We start from the raw sequence: 17,173 nt of genomic DNA on the forward strand, positions 1-17,173 counted from the left end.
CGAGTATTTGAAAGAAAAATTGAAAAGAATTGAGGGGGAGAAGATGGAATTGGAGTTGCATGTTGCCGATGTCGTCAATGATCACAAGATCAAGATGGAGAAAATGCGCTTGAAGATTAGAAAGATTAGAAAATATGCCATTGATAGTGAGGCTTGGTATCATTATGCTGTTGGATCAATTGTTACCTTAGTTGCGATCTTGATCGCATTTATTGTTGCATTTAAATGCTTTACCTAGAGAGTTATTTGTTTGTTGCTTGTATGAACTTTATGTATGAACTTGTATTAATTTGGTCTTTCCGGTGTTGTGTAATGAAGATGAGCCGACAATGGATGTACGATGACCGATGCTCTCCCGAGTTCATTAATGGCGTGCAAACTTTTCTGCTTGCGGCTGGGGCAAACAAGCGGGCGGATGGTTTTATGCCTTGTCCATGTGCTGGCTGTAAGAATGATCAAAATTACTCTAAGTCAAGAACCATTCACGTCCACCTGTTTGAGTCCGGTTTCATGCCCCACTATAATGTTTGGACCAAGCACGGAGAAAGAGGGGTTATGATGGAAGACAATGATGAAGAAGAGGACGACGACAACTATCCTGGCCATGGGTTCCCTGAATACAATGATACAACAATGGGGGGAGAACCTGAGCTGGCAATGCGGGAAGAAGCTAAGGAAGAGGCATCAGATGAGCCCGCTGATGATCTAGGTCGGGCAATTGCCGATGCAAAGAGAAACTGCGCAAGTGATTTGGAGAAGAAGAAGTTGCAGCGCATGTTAGAGGATCACAAGAAATTGTTGTACCCGAATTGTGAAGCTGACAAGAAAAAGTTGGGCACCACACTGGAATTGCTGCAATGGAAGGCAGAGAATGGTGTATCTGACAAGGGATTTGGAAAGTTGCTGGTAATGATAAAGAATATGCTTCCAAAGGACAACGAATTGCCCGAGAGTACGTACGAAGCAAAGAAGGCTGTCTGCCCTCTAGGGTTAGAGGTGCAGAAGATACATGCATGCCCTAATGACTGCATCCTCTACCGCGGTGAGTACGAGGATTTGAACGCGTGCCCGGTATGCGGTGCATTGCACTATAAGATCAGCCGCGATGACCCTGGTGATGTCGAGGGCGAGCGCCCCTGGAAAAAGATTCCTGCCAAGGTGATGTGGTATGCTCCTATAATACCACGGTTGAAATGTTTCGTCCAAAACAAAGAGCATGACAAGGCGATGCGATGGCACAGAGAAGACCGTAAGAAAGACGAAAAGTTGAGAGTACCCGCTGACGGGTCGCAGTGGAGAAAAATCGAGAGAAAGTACAGGGAGGAGTTTGCAGGTGACGCAAGGAACGTATTGTTTGGTCTAAGCGTAGATAGCATTAATCCTTTTGGGGAGCAGAGAAGCAACCATAGCACATGGCCTGTGACTCTATGTATGTATAACCTTCCTCCTTGGTTGTGCATGAAGCGGAAGTTCATTATGATGCCAGTGCTCATCCAAGGTTCTAAGCAACTCGGCAACGACATTGATGTGTACCTAAGGCCATTAGTTGAAGAACTCTTACAGTTGTGGGATGGAACAGGTGTACGTGCATGGGATGAGCACGGACAGGAAGAATTTGACCTAAAGATATTGCTGTTCGTGACCATCAATGATTGGCCTGCTCTCAGTAACCTTTCAGGACAGACAAACAAGGGATACCGCGCATGCACGCACTGTTTGGATGATACCGACAATATATATTTGGATAATTGTAGGAAGAATGTGTACCTAGGACATCGTCGATTTCTTCCGAGCAGGCATCCCGTAAGAAAGAAAGGCAAGCATTTCAAAGGTGAGGCGGATCACCGGACGAAGCCTCGCCACCGTACTGGTGCTGATATACATGATATGGTCAAGGATTTGAAGGTAGTCTTTGGAAAGGGTCCTGGCGGCAACCTGTTCTGAATGACGCAGCCGGACGCGCACCCATGTGGAAGAAGAAATCTATATTTTGGGACCTGCCCTATTGGAAAGACCTAGAGGTCCGCTCCGCAATCGACGTGATGCACGTGACGAAGAATCTTTGCGTGACCCTGCTTGGCTTCTTGGGCGTGTATGGGAAGACAAAAGATACACCGGAGGCACAGGAGGACCAGCAATGTATGCACGGAAAAGACGGCATACATCAGGGTCATGCCAGCTACGCTCTTACCAAAGAAGAGAAGGAAATCTTCTTTGAATGCCTGCTCAGTATTAAGGTACCGCCTGGCTTCTCGTCGAATATAAAGGGAATAATAAATATGGCAGAGAAAAAGTTCCAGAACCTGAAGTCTCATGACTTCCACGTGATTATGATGCAACTACTTCTGGTTGCATTGAGGGGGCTTCTACCGGAAAACGTTCGATTAGCCATTGTGAAGCTATGTGCATTCCTCAATGCAATCTCTCAGAAGGTAATCGATCCAGAAATCATACCAAGGTTAGAGAATGATTTGGTGCAATGTCTTGTCAGTTTCGAGTTGGTGTTCCCACCATCCTTCTTCAACATCATGACGCACGTCCTAGTTCACCTATGCGAAGAGATTAACGTCTTGGGTCCTGTATTTCTACACAATATGTTCCCCTTTCAGAGGTTCATGGGAGTCTTAATGAAATATGTTCATAACCGTGCTAGGCCAGAAGGAAGCATCTCCAAGGGCCATGAAAATGAGGAGGTCATTGAGTTTTGTATTGACTTTATTCCTGACCTTAAGCCGATTGGTGTTCCTAAATCGTGGCCTAAGGGCAGACTGGATGGAAAAGGCACGCTAGGAGGGGATCAAATAATATGTATGGACGGACATTCTCTCACTCAAGCACACTACACAGTTCTAAAGAATTCCACCTTGGTGGCTCCGTATATGGACGAACACAAGAATTTTCTACGCTCCAAACACCCGGAGCGGTCTGATGACTGGATCACACGTGAACAAACGGGGACTTTCACCGGCTGGTTGCAGACACGTGCCATGCATGATGCCGCTATTGAAGATGACCTGTACTTGCAGTCCCAGTTAATGATGTCTACTACGCAACCTTCTTCTTGTAGACGTTGTTGGGCCTCCAAGTGCAGAGGTTTGTAGGACAGTAGCAAATTTCCCTCAAGTGGATGACCTAAGGTTTATCAATCCGTGGGAGGCGTAGGATGAAGATGGTCTCTCTCAAACAACCCTGCAACCAAATAATAAAGAGTCTCTTGTGTCCCCAACACACCCAATACAATGGTAAATTGTATAGGTGCACTAGTTCGGCGAAGAGAAGGTGATACAAGTGCAATATGGATGGTATATATAGGTTTTTGTAATATGAAAATATAAAAACAGCAAGGTAACTAATGATAAAAGTGAGCGTAAATGGTATTGCAATGCTAGGAAACAAGGCCTAGGGTTCATACTTTCACTAGTGCAAGTTCTCTCAACAATAATAACATAATTGGATCATATAACAATCCCTCAACATGCAACAAAGATTCACTCCAAAGTCACTAATAGCGGAGAACAAACGAAGAGATCATTGTAGGGTATGAAACCACCTCAAAGTTATTCTTTCGGATCGATCTATTCAAGAGTTCGTACTAGAATAACACCTTAAGACACATATCAACCAAAACCCTAATGTCACCTAGATACTCCAATGTCACCTCAAGTATCCGTGGGCATGATTATACGATATGCATCACACAATCTCAGATTCATCTATTCAACCAACACAAAAGTACTTCAAAGAGTGCCCCAAAGTTTCTACCGGAGAGTCAAGACGAAAACGTGTGCCAACCCCTATGCATAGGTTCATGGGCGGAACCCGCAAGTTGATCACCAAAACATACCTCAAGTGGATCAATAGAATACCCCATTGTCACCACGGGTATCCCACGCAAGACATACATCAAGTGTTCTCAAATCCTTAAAGACTCAATCCGATAAGATAACTTCAAAGGGAAAACTCAATCCATTACAATAGAGTAGAGGGGGAGAAACATCATAAGATCCAACTATAATAGCAAAGCTCGCGATACATCAAGATCGTATCACCTCAAGAACACGAGAGAGAGAGAGAGAGAGAGAGAGAGATCGAACACATAGCTACTGGTACATACCCTCAGCCCCGAGGGTGAACTACTCCCTCCTCGTCATGGAGAGCGCCGGGATGATGAAGATGGCCACCGGTGAGGGTTCCCCCCTCCGGCAGGGTGCCGAAACAGGGTCCCGATTGGTTTTTGGTGGCTACAGAGGCTTGCGGCGGCGGAACTCCTGATCTATTCTGTTCCCCAATGTTTTTAGGGTATATGGACATATATAGGTGAAAGAAGTTGGTCAGGGGAGCCACGAGGGGCCCACGAGGGTGGAGGGCGCGCCCAGGGGGGTGGGCGCCCCCGCTGCCTCGTGCTCTCCTTGTTGATTCCCTGACGTGCACTCCGAGTCTCCTGGATTGCTTCGTTCCAAAAAATAACTCTCCCGAAGGTTTCATTCCATTTGGACTCCGTTTGATATTCCTTTTCTGCGGAACACTGAAACAAGGGAAAAAACAGAAACTGGCACTGGGCTCTAGGTTAATAGGTTAGTCCCAAAAATAATATAAAAGTGTTTAATAAAGCCCATAAACATCCAAAACAGATAAAACAATCAAAAATTATAGATACGTTGGAGACGTATCAGCATCCCCAAGCTTAATTCCTGCTCGTCCCCGAGTAGGTAAATGATAAAAACAGAATTTTTGATGTGGAATGCTACCTAACATAATTATCAATGTAATTTTATTTATTGTGGCAAGAATATTCAGATCCATAAGATTCAGGACAAAAGTTTAATATTTATATAAAAACAATAATACTTCAAGCATACTAACAAAGCAATCATGTCTTCTCAAAATAACATGGCTAAAGAAAGCTATCCCTACAAAATCATATAGTCTGGCTATGCTCTATCTTCATCACACAAAATATTTAAATCATGCACAACCCCGATGACAAGCCAAGCAATTGTTTCATACTTTTGATGTTCTCAAACTTTTTCAACTTTCACGCAATACATGAGCGTGAGCCATGGACATAGCACTATAGGTGAATAGAATGGTGGTTGTGGAGAAGACAAAAAGGAGAAGATAGTCTCACATCAACTAGGCGTATCAACGGGCTATGGAGATGCCCATCAATAGATATCAATGTGAGTGAGTAGGGATTGCCATGCAACGGATGCACTAGAGCTATAAGTGTATGAAAGCTCAACAAAAGGAACTAAGTGGGTGTGCATCCAACTCGCTTGCTCATGAAGACCCAGGGCATTTTGAGGAAGCCCATCATTGGAATATACAAGCCAAGTTCTATAATGAAAAATTCCCACTAGTATATGAAAGTGACGACATAGGAGACTCTCTATCATGAAGATCATGGTGCTACTTTGAAGCACAAGTGTGGTAAAAGGATAGTAGCATTGTCCCTTCTATCTTTTTCTCTCATTTTTTTATTTGGACTTTTCTCTTTTTTTTATGGCGCCCCCTTTTTTTTAGTCCGGAGTCTCATCCCGACTTGTGGGGGAATCATAGTCTCCATCATCCTTTCCTCACTGGGACAATGCTCTAATAATGATGATCATCACACTTTTATTTACTTACAACTCAAGAATTACAACTCGACTCTTAGAACAAAATATGACTCTATATGAATGCCTCCGGCGGTGTACCGGGATGTGCAATGACTCATGAGTGACATGTATGAAAGAATTATGAACGGTGGCTTTGCCACAAATACAATGTCAACTACATGATCATGCAAAGCAATATGACAATGATGGAGCGTGTCATAATAAACGGAATGGTGGAAAGTTGCATGGCAATATATCTCGGAATAGCTATGGAAATGCCATGATATGTAGGTATGGTGGCTGTTTTGAGGAAGATATATGGTGGGTGTATGATACCGGCGAAAGGTGCGCGGTATTTAGAGAGGCTAGCAATGGTGGAAGGGTGAGAGTGCGTATAATCCATGGACTCAACATTAGTCATAAAGAACTCATATACTTGTTGCAAAAATCTATTAGTTATCAAAACGAAGTACTACACGCATGCTCCTAGGGGGATAGATTGGTAGGAAAAGACCATCGCTAGTCCCCGCCGCCACTCATAAGGAGGACAATCAATAAATAAATCATGCTCCGACTTCATCACATAACGGTTCACCATACGTGCATGCTACGGGAATCACAAACTTTAACACAAGTATCTCTCAAATTCACAACTACTCAACTAGCATGACGCTAATATCACCATCTTCATATCTCAAAACAATCATAAAGAATCAAACTTCTCATAGTATTCAATGCACTTTATATGATAGTTTTTATTATATCCCTCTTGGATGCCCATCATATTAGGACTAAATTCATAACCAAAGCAAATTACCATGCTGTTCTAAAGACTCTCAAAATAATATAAGTGAAGCATGAGAGTTCATATATTTCTTCAAAATAAAACCACCGCCGTGCTCTAAAAGATATAAGTGAAGCACTAGAGCAAACAACAAACTACTCCGAAAGATATAAGTGAAGATCAATGAGTAGTCGAATAATTATGCAACTATGTGAAGACTCTCTAACATTTAAGGATTTCAGATCTTGGTATTTTATTCAAACAGCAAGCAAAACAAAAGAAAATAAAATGACGCTCCAAGCAAAACACATATCATGTGGTGAATAAAAATATAGCTCCAAGTAAATTTATCGATGGATGAGGACGAAAGAGGGGATGCCTTCCGGGGCATCCCCAAGCTATGGCTTTTGGTTATCCTTGAATATTACCTTGGGGTGCCTTGGGCATCCCCAAGCTTAGGATCTTGCCACTCCTTATTCCATAGTCCATCGAATCTTTACCCAAAACTTGAAAACTTCACAACACAAAACTCAACAGAAAACTCGTGAGCTCCGTTAGCGAAAGAAAACAAAACACCACTTCAAGGTACTCTAATGAAATCATTATTTATTCATATTGGTGTTAAACATACTGTATCCCAACTTCTCTATGGTTTATAAACTATTTTACTAGCCATAGATTCATCAAAATAAGCAAACAACACACGAAAAACAGAATATGTCAAAAACAGAACAGTCTGTAGTAATATGTATCATTCTAATATTTCTGTATCTCCAAAAATTCTGAAATAAATTGGTGGACCTGAGGAATTTGTCTAGTAATCATCTGCAAAAATAATCAACTAAATATCACTCTCCAGTAAAAAATTTTAGCTAATCTCGTGAGCGCTAAAGTTTCTGTTTTTTACAGCAAGATCATAAAGACTTCACCCAAGTCTTCCCAAAGGTTCTACTTGGCACAAACACTAATTAAAACATAAAATAACATCTAACCAGAGGATAGATGGATTATTTATTCCTAAACAGAACCAAAAAGCAAGAAACTAAAATAAAATTGGGTTGCCTCCCAACAAGCGCTATCGTTTAACGCCCCTAGCTAGGCATGATGATTTCAATGATGCTCACATAAAACATAAGAATTGAAACATAAATAGAGCATCATGAACAATATGACTAGCACATTTAAGTCTAACCCACTTCCTATGCATAGGGATTTTGTGAGCAAACAACTTATGGGAACAATAATCAACTAGCATAGGAAGGCAAAACAAGCATAACTTTAAAACTTTAAGCACATAGAGAGGAAACTTGATATTATTGCAATTCCTACAAGCATATATTCCTCCCTCATAATAATTTTCAGTAGCATCATGAATGAATTCAACAATATAACCAGCACCTAGAGCATTCTTTTCATGATCTACAAGCATAGAATTTTTATTACTCTCCACATAAGCAAATTTCTTCTCATTCGGAATAGTGGGAGTATCATAAGAGACTTGAATACTATAAATTGTTTCCACATTAAATGAGTAATGTTCAGAAAAAGGGTAATCATAATCATGACAAGTTTTATAAATATAATCATCACTACTTTTTATAGCATAAGTTTCATCACAATAATCATCATAAGTAGGAGGCATGATATCATCATAACAAATTTGCATATCAAAACTTCGGAGGCTAAAAATATCATCTTCATTAAACGTAGCATCCCCAAGCTTGGGACAAACATTAATTGCAGCAAATATATTCTCAAAAACACCATCTTCTTCAAACATAGCATCCCCAAGCTTGGGCCTTTTCATATCATAAGCATAATCACTCTCATCATTAATAGTATGGATAACACCAATATTATAGTAATTATCATATTCTTCCAAGCAAATGCCAAAAAGATTTTCAAGATCATAAGAAGTATCATTATCTTCCCAATCATAATCATCACAACAAGCAATAGGCATAACAAGATCATCATCAAGTGCATCATCTTCCACAATTATTTTTGATTCATTTTCATGAGGCATAACAATAATAGGAGCAACATTATTTGGGAGAGATCTCTTTTTACCTCTCTTCCCTTTTCTTTTCTTCTTCTTCACCACATCATGTGTGGGTTCAATCCTCTTTTTGGAGCTCCTTGTTAATGACATTGGTTGAATAGAAGGCTCCTCCTCGTTACCTGATTCATCATAAGAAATAATAGGAGGATATTGGGAAGTCTCTTCCCTTTCATTAGTATTCTCTTCATCTTCTATTTGTTTTCTTGTCATTATGTAATTGGCAATATAATGATTTTCAATGTAATTCACCGCACAATACATATAAATTTTCTCTAGATCAAAATCAAGAAGTTTATAACGGGCAAATTCTGGAAGATGCTTAGTTATACGTTTCATTTCTTCGTAACCCATAAGCAAACTAAGTTCATTATAATGTGCAAGGGAAATCAAGTCATCACAATTTTTGGACACGATTAGATCATGAAACAATTTGCATCGGATAGTTAAATGACCCCGTTCATTGCAAAGTTCACAAGTACGGCTAAGAAAATTTAAATTTTCAGCACAAACATCTAGCCTTTCTTGCAACAATTTAGTTTCTAAATGCTTATGCCTCTTGCAATATCTATCTTCCCTATTTGGTGTGTACTTGCAAACCCAATGCACTCCACAAAAATTGACATGTTTATAGGAGACATTTTCATCATAACTAGTGCAATCATCATTAGTACTATGGATATTCAAAGAGTTCATACTAACAACATTGCAATCATGCTCATCATTCAAAGATTTAGTGCCAAACATTTTATAGACTTCTTCTTCTAGCACTTGAGCACAATTTTCCTTTTCATCATACTTACGAAAGATATTAAAAAGATGAAGCGTATGACACAAACTCAATTCCTTTTTTTTTGTAGTTTTCTTTTATAAATTAAACTAGTGATAAAACAAGAAACTAAAAGATTCGATTGCAAGATCTAAAGATATACCTTCAAGCACTCACCTCCCCGGCAACGGCGCCAGAAAAGAGTTACCATCTTCGAATATAATGACTTTCAAAGGGTACGAGATAAATGGGAATACATTTTACACGATCGCCCAAGATAAGAAGAGCACCAACCAAAACAGTGGTGTCCGCTTTGATGCAGCAACCAAGACGGGAAAGGAAACATATTATGGTTACATAGAGGACATACGGGAACTTGAATATGGACGTGGTTTGAAGGTTCCTTTGTTTCGGTGCAAATGGGTCAATATGACATGAGGCGGGGTAACGGAAGACCAGCAGTACGGAATGACAACAGTGGATCTCAACAATCTTGCGTATGCAGACGAACCATTCGTCCTAGCCAATGATGTGGCATAGGTTTTCTATGTGAAGGACATGTCTACCAAGCCGAGAAAAAGAAAAGATAAGGAAGCGAATGCATCATACGATGAGCCAAAGCGCCACATAGTTCTTTTTGGGAAGAGAAACATCGTCGGAGTGGATGACAAGACAGACATGTCAGAAGATTATGAAAAGTTTGATGAAATTGCTCCATTCACAGTGAATATTGACCCGAGCATCCAGTTAAATGATGAAGATTTTCCATGGTTACGGCGCAAAGGGACACACTCGAAGAAAAAGTTTCACACCCAAAGATCTGGGATGTGATCGGCTTCACTATCATCACTTTCTTCTGTGTTTCACACCCAGGAGGGAATCTCTGTAATAGTTATGGTAGTTATGTATTTTGGCATTTGAAACGCGAAGAAATTTTATGTGCAAACAAATTCTTTCCTGCATTTACTGATTTTTTCAGCTAAATGACCCTGAAATTGAAAAACACTTCAATGAACTCCGAAAAGGTTGAAAGTTGGCATGGTATCATAATTTCACCCACATAGCATGTGCAAAAAAGTAGAGAGGGTTACGGCAAAAACTGGATGCACTTCGTGTACAAAATGGACAATCTCTTTCGAAGTATCAGGGTTTCGGACGAAAACTCATCTGTTACAAAGGCATTTCATTTTTTAAATGACCTAAGCATTACCAAATTGAATATAATGATAAAACACACTAATATTAAACATAAGAAAAAAGAATCACTAAAAAATCTATTTTTAAAGTTAAGTTATTCACAAACTAGTGATTCACACAAATTTCAAATAATTCAAAATTTGAACTATTCAAATTTGAAAACTACCGGCACTAACAGAAAGTTTGTAATTTTTTGTACCTAAAGAAAAAATATTCACAAAGAAACTCTAAATACAGCAAAAAACAACTCAGAAATAAATAAAAGAAAATAAATAAAGCAAAAAGAAAAAAACCCGCCTACTGGGACACAGCGGCCTGCATACGACTAGAAACCCAACCTGTTGTTGGGCCAGGATGCAGGCCCGCAAGGCCCAGTAGGCCCACAGGGCAGCACAGCACAGGTAGGCCCAGAAGGCCTGCTTTGGAGAGGAGCTCGAAGGAGCAGCCGCGGCTGGGTTTATAAACTAGTGCGGCTGCCCTTCGCTAGGCGAGGTGGGACTAAACTTTGCGCCCCTCGCCTAGCAGCGCACCCCCTTTACTACCGGGTCGTGGCTCCAACCGGTAAACAGGCCTTTAGTACCGGTTGGTGGCTGCAACCGGTACTAAAGGTCAATCCTATATAAGAAACACTTCGAAAAATTTCAGTTTTTCATCTCCCACTTCTCTCTGCCACCGCCACGTCCCGCGCCGTCGCCGCCCCCGTCCCGCGCGCCGTCGCCACCCCCATCGCGCCGTCCCCGTCGCCGCCGCCCCGTCCCGCGCCGTCGCCGTCCCCTCGCCTCGCCGTCGCCGTCGCCTTGGATCGACCTCACCTCGCTGTCGCCGTCGTCGTCGCCTCGACCTCGCCCGCGCGCGCTGTGAGCCCCTCCCCCGGCCTCTACTCCCTCCAATCCACCGCGCCGCCTGCGGCGGCCGCGCGCGCGCGCACACACACTACATGCAAGCACATACACACACACACAATTTTTCTGTTTTTTGTTTTTTGTTTTTTCTGTTTTCCATACAAAGTTTTAGATGAATTAATTAATTAGATTAGATTAATGTCAAATAGTATATAGAAATGTTAGTTATAATATAATGTCAAAGGTTTTTTTTGTTTTTTATACAAATGTTATAAATTTTAGTATATAAAAATGTTAGAAATGTTAGAAATTTAGAAATGTTAGTTTTAGCTAGATGAATTAGATTAATTTCAAATTGTTAGACGATGATCGATGTTTTTTTAGTTTCTTATAATTTTAGTTATAGGAATTTAGAATTTGTATATAAGATATCACAATCCAATAATTTAAAAAATGTTACATTTGCATATAGTATTTGTTTTCGACGATGCCCGGCCCGCATCCTTGCCGTCGACCCGTTCGCGACGACGTCCTACTTCAGAGGACCCATGTCCGGGACTGGGCTCCGCCGGGCTGGCACTGGGAGGTGCTACCTTCAGGGGCGCGCCGCTTGGTGAGGAACTCGGCCCCGGGTCCCGTCGTCGACCCTGATCTCCTTTGGTGGCGTTCGCGTGGGCCACATTCGATGTAGACGGAGCCGGCCTCGCCGGAGGTGGTGCGTCGCCGTGTCAGGGAGGAGGACAAGCACGTCCGTCGCTACATGGCTGCTATGGACGTCAGGTTCTCCAATACCTGGCAGGTTCTTTGGGTAGATGACCGGAGATATGATCCTGTGATGGTTCCTTCTCTTTGGGTGTCCACCACCCGCGCCTCAGGAACCGCGAGTGGCCTAGATTCTTCTATAGTATTCGATCTTTATTAGCTAGCTAGCTAGTGATGTATTCGATATATAATATTCGAGACGATGTATTCGAGATTATATATATTATTAGAGACGATGTATTCGAGACGATGTATTCGAGATTATATATTATTCGAGACGATGCATATTATGTACTATGATTCAATTTTTCCTTATTGATTGCATCCATGCATTGTAATTTGAATACTAAATTGTTTTATATTTCTTCTGGATTAGTTAAATAAAAGCTATGGCGGACAATACCGGCAGAGAGGGAGAAGAGGCCCTGTTCGAGATCATACGCAGCCCTCGCGGGCCAGATGATCAGAATGAAGAAGATGGCGGCTCCCAATATCTGAACAATACCGGGGAGGGTGATGATATGATATTCGATCTCGACGACCGAATTGATGAAGTCATGAACTATGATTATGATTATGATGACGCCGACAATGTTGATCTTGAAATAACAGAGACCGGCGAGGTATATTTATATAAGCAGGCATCTGGTGATCATCACATGTTTTTTTATTTGAAGATATATTAACGAATCAATCTTTCTTCTTTCAGCCCTCCGGATCGAGCAAATCTACTTCTACAGGCAGCAGGACAAAGCGAGGCCCGGGCAAAAAGTTGAAAGAGGGTGTAAAGTACAACATCGATGCCATCAAAGCTAATGGCGAACCAAGCACGCCTAGGAACATTGCGAACAAGTTCATTCGTCAGTGCGGAGTTCTTGTGAAGGACCAACTCCCGATCTCCATTCAAGAATGGAAAGAGCCAGCAAAGAAACATCCAGATCTTACTTTTGTCGACGACAGAGCAAAATCTCTGCTTTGGGAAAAACTCATGGAACATTTCACCCTACCAGATCATTTCACGGATGCAGATGTGTAGAAAGTCAAGGACGCTGCTCTTAGGAAGATGGCAATTGCATTCAACACCCACAAGAAAACGGTATGGGCCAACTACGTCAGAGGAGGAAAGAAGACTCCAGAATTCAAGGGAACACTGGAGAAGCAAAGAGAACACTGACCCGCTTTCGTGAAATTCAAGGAATCAGAATTATCTAAGGAACGGTCGAGAAAAAACAAGGCCAATGCCGCAAAAAAGGAGCAGTTCCATAGGATGGGGCCAGGTGGCTACGCGGTGGCAATGCCTAAGTGGGATAAGTCTGAGCAAGAGATGCTGGATGCACATGTCACTCCAGTTACTAGGAGCTTGCCCCCCAGGTGCAGAACTTGGTTCTATGCGCATGGGGGGGCGTTGGACCCGAAGACAGGCCTGGTTTTGAAGAAGGCAAGTCTAAAAGGAGCCGAAGATAAGTTACTTCAAGCAATAGAAGATGCTCGAAAGGGGGTGTTCACGCCTAACAGAGAGAACAACAAGCTTACGCGCGCCCTGGGAAATCCTGAACACCCGGGAAGAACACGAGGCAAGGGCGTTATTCCGTGGTATGAGGGCTTTTCGGACTGGAACGCCGACTACAGAAGCCGTGCAAGAAGGAAGATGGAGGAGGAGAAGAAGACGAAGCTGGAGGCGGAGCAAAGGAAGCAGGAAGCAGAACGCCTTCAAGGCCTAGAATTAGCGCACGCGGACTTGGCACTCAAATTCCAGCGGCAGCAGCAGCAGATCGACTCACAGCCAGGAAAAGGGGTCACAGCAGCGGCAGCAGCTAGCGGATGATCCAGCATTGGATAGCACTGTCCCATCCATGCCGAGAAGCAGCGTTGGTTCCGCCCCGGGCGACGCACTGCTGGATAGATACCCTGTGGATGACATCATGGAGAACACTAACTGCGAGCTACACTTCAAAATGAAGAACATATCCATGAAGGTGGCGGATGCCATTGCTTATACAAATCCCCCCGATGCAACATTCCACTGCAACCCGATTCCAGCCGGCTATGCTCGTGTCGTGGTTGATGAGGTGGTGGACCAATATTCGGGGCTAGAGCTTGACATTCCTGGAGGTGACAAGGAGCACACACTGGGAGAGGCCAAACATCTTATCATCCTATGGAGAAAGGATTGCATCATCTTTCGAAGGCCACCGACACCGCGTCAGCAGACTCCCGCTCCTCCAAGTCCACCAAAGCGTCAGGCCACTCCTCCTCCTCCAAGTCCGGCACAGTGTCAGACCACTCCTCCTGCTTCAAGTCCGGCACAGCGTCAGCAGACTCCTCCTCGAAGTCCGCCACCGCGTCAGCAGACTCCCGCTCCTCCAAGTCCACCAACGCGTCAGGCCACTCCTCCTGCTTCAAGTCCGGCAAAGCGTCAGGCCACTCCTCCTGCTCCAACTCAGCCACGTCAGCCGTCTCCGCCGCCTCAGCAATCGCAGAAGAGAGCCGCCGCAGCTATGGTGCGTAGCGGTACGAGTCGAGGTAGTACAGGAGGTACAGGCGGAGGCAAGTGATATAAATATGGTCCAAGCCTCACTCCTCTTCCTCAGAGGCCTTACGACATGACCGAGGAGCAAAACGCAGCCATAGTGCAGGCCCAAGTGGACGCCCATTTTGGACCAAAACCGGCACCGCCGCCAAGGGAGAAAGTGCCTGAGGAAACGATTGACCAATTTATTCGTATGGCTAGACCACCAGCTCCCAAGCCTGTTGACACAGACTATGAGCGCCAAATCAGGAAGGCACATCGAGCACGACTACAAAAGGAGTCGAGCTCGAGCTCGAGCCAAGCAGCTGGCAAAAAATGCGGGAAAACCGTTCCCCAACTGGGAGAACAGGCAGCGCAATCGACCCCCCGCTTGTTGTGCCAACACATGAGAGTACTGACGCCCTATATATATGTGGGCAAACCGTTCCCCAGCTAGGCAATCTGGTAATAACCGAGGAGCATATAAGGCAGGCTAAAATGCTCGGTATCACTGTTGGACAACTCCTCGAGATCAAGCCCATGTCTCTGCTTAGAGAGGAGGAAATATAACGGAAATATTTCCGCGGCCAACCTTTGGTCGAGCCCAAGGAGGTCAAGAACCTCCCAACGAGAATGTATGAATTGCATGATTGGTACATGAAAATTACCAAGAGTTCCAATCAATAGTCCCTCATGGTGAATGTCAAGGAAGAGCATTACTTCCATAAGCTAGCTCTGTCCGTTGAGTATTCAGAACTATTTCAGTTATTCAATCAAGATGCACTCGACAAATCTCTCGTCAGTTGCTATTGTCTGTAAGTGATTTCTTTCTGTAATTTAAGTCTCAAGCTAGCTTTAGTGCTCACTGATCGATCATTATCTATAATTATCCTCACTATATTCTTTTTTGTGGTATTATGCAGGATGAAGATGTATAAAATGGAAAAAGCTGGACGCTATGGCATTAGGTTCATTGACACAAATACCATTAATGAACACACATGGAAATTGGAATGGTATAAACAAGATGTAGAGAATAAAATGCTAGAGTTCTTGAAGCGCCTCAATACCAATGAAGATATACTACTTCCTTACAACTTCATGTGAGTCACACTGTCTTGTACTACAAATTCCGTTTTTGCTTACTAGCTAGCTAGATGTTAATAATTAAGTGTATAGGGTTTAGGGTAGTTGATTAGTGTTATGCACATGCCCGCTTAATTAAGACATGCAAACGTGTGCGCATGCAGTTACCACTGGATCTTGTTAGTCATTAGAGTTGAAGAAGGAAAAGTTGAAGTACTGGACTCACTACTTAAAAAAGAAAGTGACTTCACCATCGTGAAGGGGATAGTCGACAGGTAATCTCAATCATTATTAACTATATCTCGGCCTATTTAGTTCGTCATTTCCTGATATCAACTATTTAATAACCCCTTTATTAATTTTCTTTGCCGACGGGCAGGGCTTGAGCAAAGTTCATCAAGGTGACTCCAGGCAAATGGCGACAAAAGCTGTTTTGGTATCCACCCAAGGTAAGTAATTAAGTAGTACTAGCTAGCTACCATCTCTTTAATTCTTGTTTCAATACCATTAATTAATTATCATGCTTGATTAATTATTATCTGATTAAATTCTATTCTCGTAAAGGCCCTGAAGCAGGCGCCGGGGACTGAAGTGTGTGCATACTACATTTGCGAGAACATTCGCATGATGGCGTCCGAAAGGAGCAAATCTGATAGACAGCAATGGGTACGTTTGCCAGAACACTATTTATAAATTTTACATGATTATCGATATCTAGTCACACAACTAATACACATGCATATTGATCTCCTTGTTAACAGTTCAAAGACGTGCGGGACCAGCTCCTACCAACAGAGCGCATACGAGCACTTCAAGAGAAAATAGCGGGATTTTTGCTCGACCAGGTCATAGATCCCAAAGGAGAATACTATTACCCGCTACCGCCCCCATGAACCACTCTCAATTGTCATTGTGCTCCGAAGGCACCAAGCCAACATGTAGGAAAAATTGTATATATACCTAATTGTATATATATATACATGTGTATGTGTGAATAATGGTGGTTGTGAGACATTCGATGATATATATATATATATATATATATAATCGGTTCTACGAGAAATTCTATTTTTATATATGCATAACGTGTACAATATGAGTATCGTAAAATACCAGCAAACGAAAAAGAATTAAATAGAAAACACAAATATAAAGGAAAAAGAAATCATGAAACCAAAACCCCCCAAACATTTTAGTACCGCTTGGTGTTACACCAACTGGGTACTAAAGGGCTCCCCGCCCCCGGCGTTGGCTCGTGCCACGTGGTGGCCCTTTAACGGCGGTTCGTACAGAACCGGTACTAAAGGGGGGGGGGGGACCTTTAGTCCACACCCTTTAGTGCCGATTGCAGAACCGACACTAAAGGCCCTTACGAACCGGTGCTATAGCCCGGTTCTGCACTAGTGTATACATACAGATGCCCCATAAAAAATAGCTTAAGGCATCTAAATTGGTTTTTTCTCTCAATGCAAGCTATCACTAGTGGGCCTCGTCAAGGATTAAAAATAGAGACTCTACTACACATGCATCACTACTTTTCACTCTAACTTTTTCAGCTTTTTACACCG

The sequence above is a fragment of the Triticum aestivum genome, chromosome 3D, assembly GCF_018294505.1.
Source record: "Triticum aestivum cultivar Chinese Spring chromosome 3D, IWGSC CS RefSeq v2.1, whole genome shotgun sequence".
Taxonomy (NCBI): Eukaryota; Viridiplantae; Streptophyta; class Magnoliopsida; order Poales; family Poaceae; genus Triticum; species Triticum aestivum.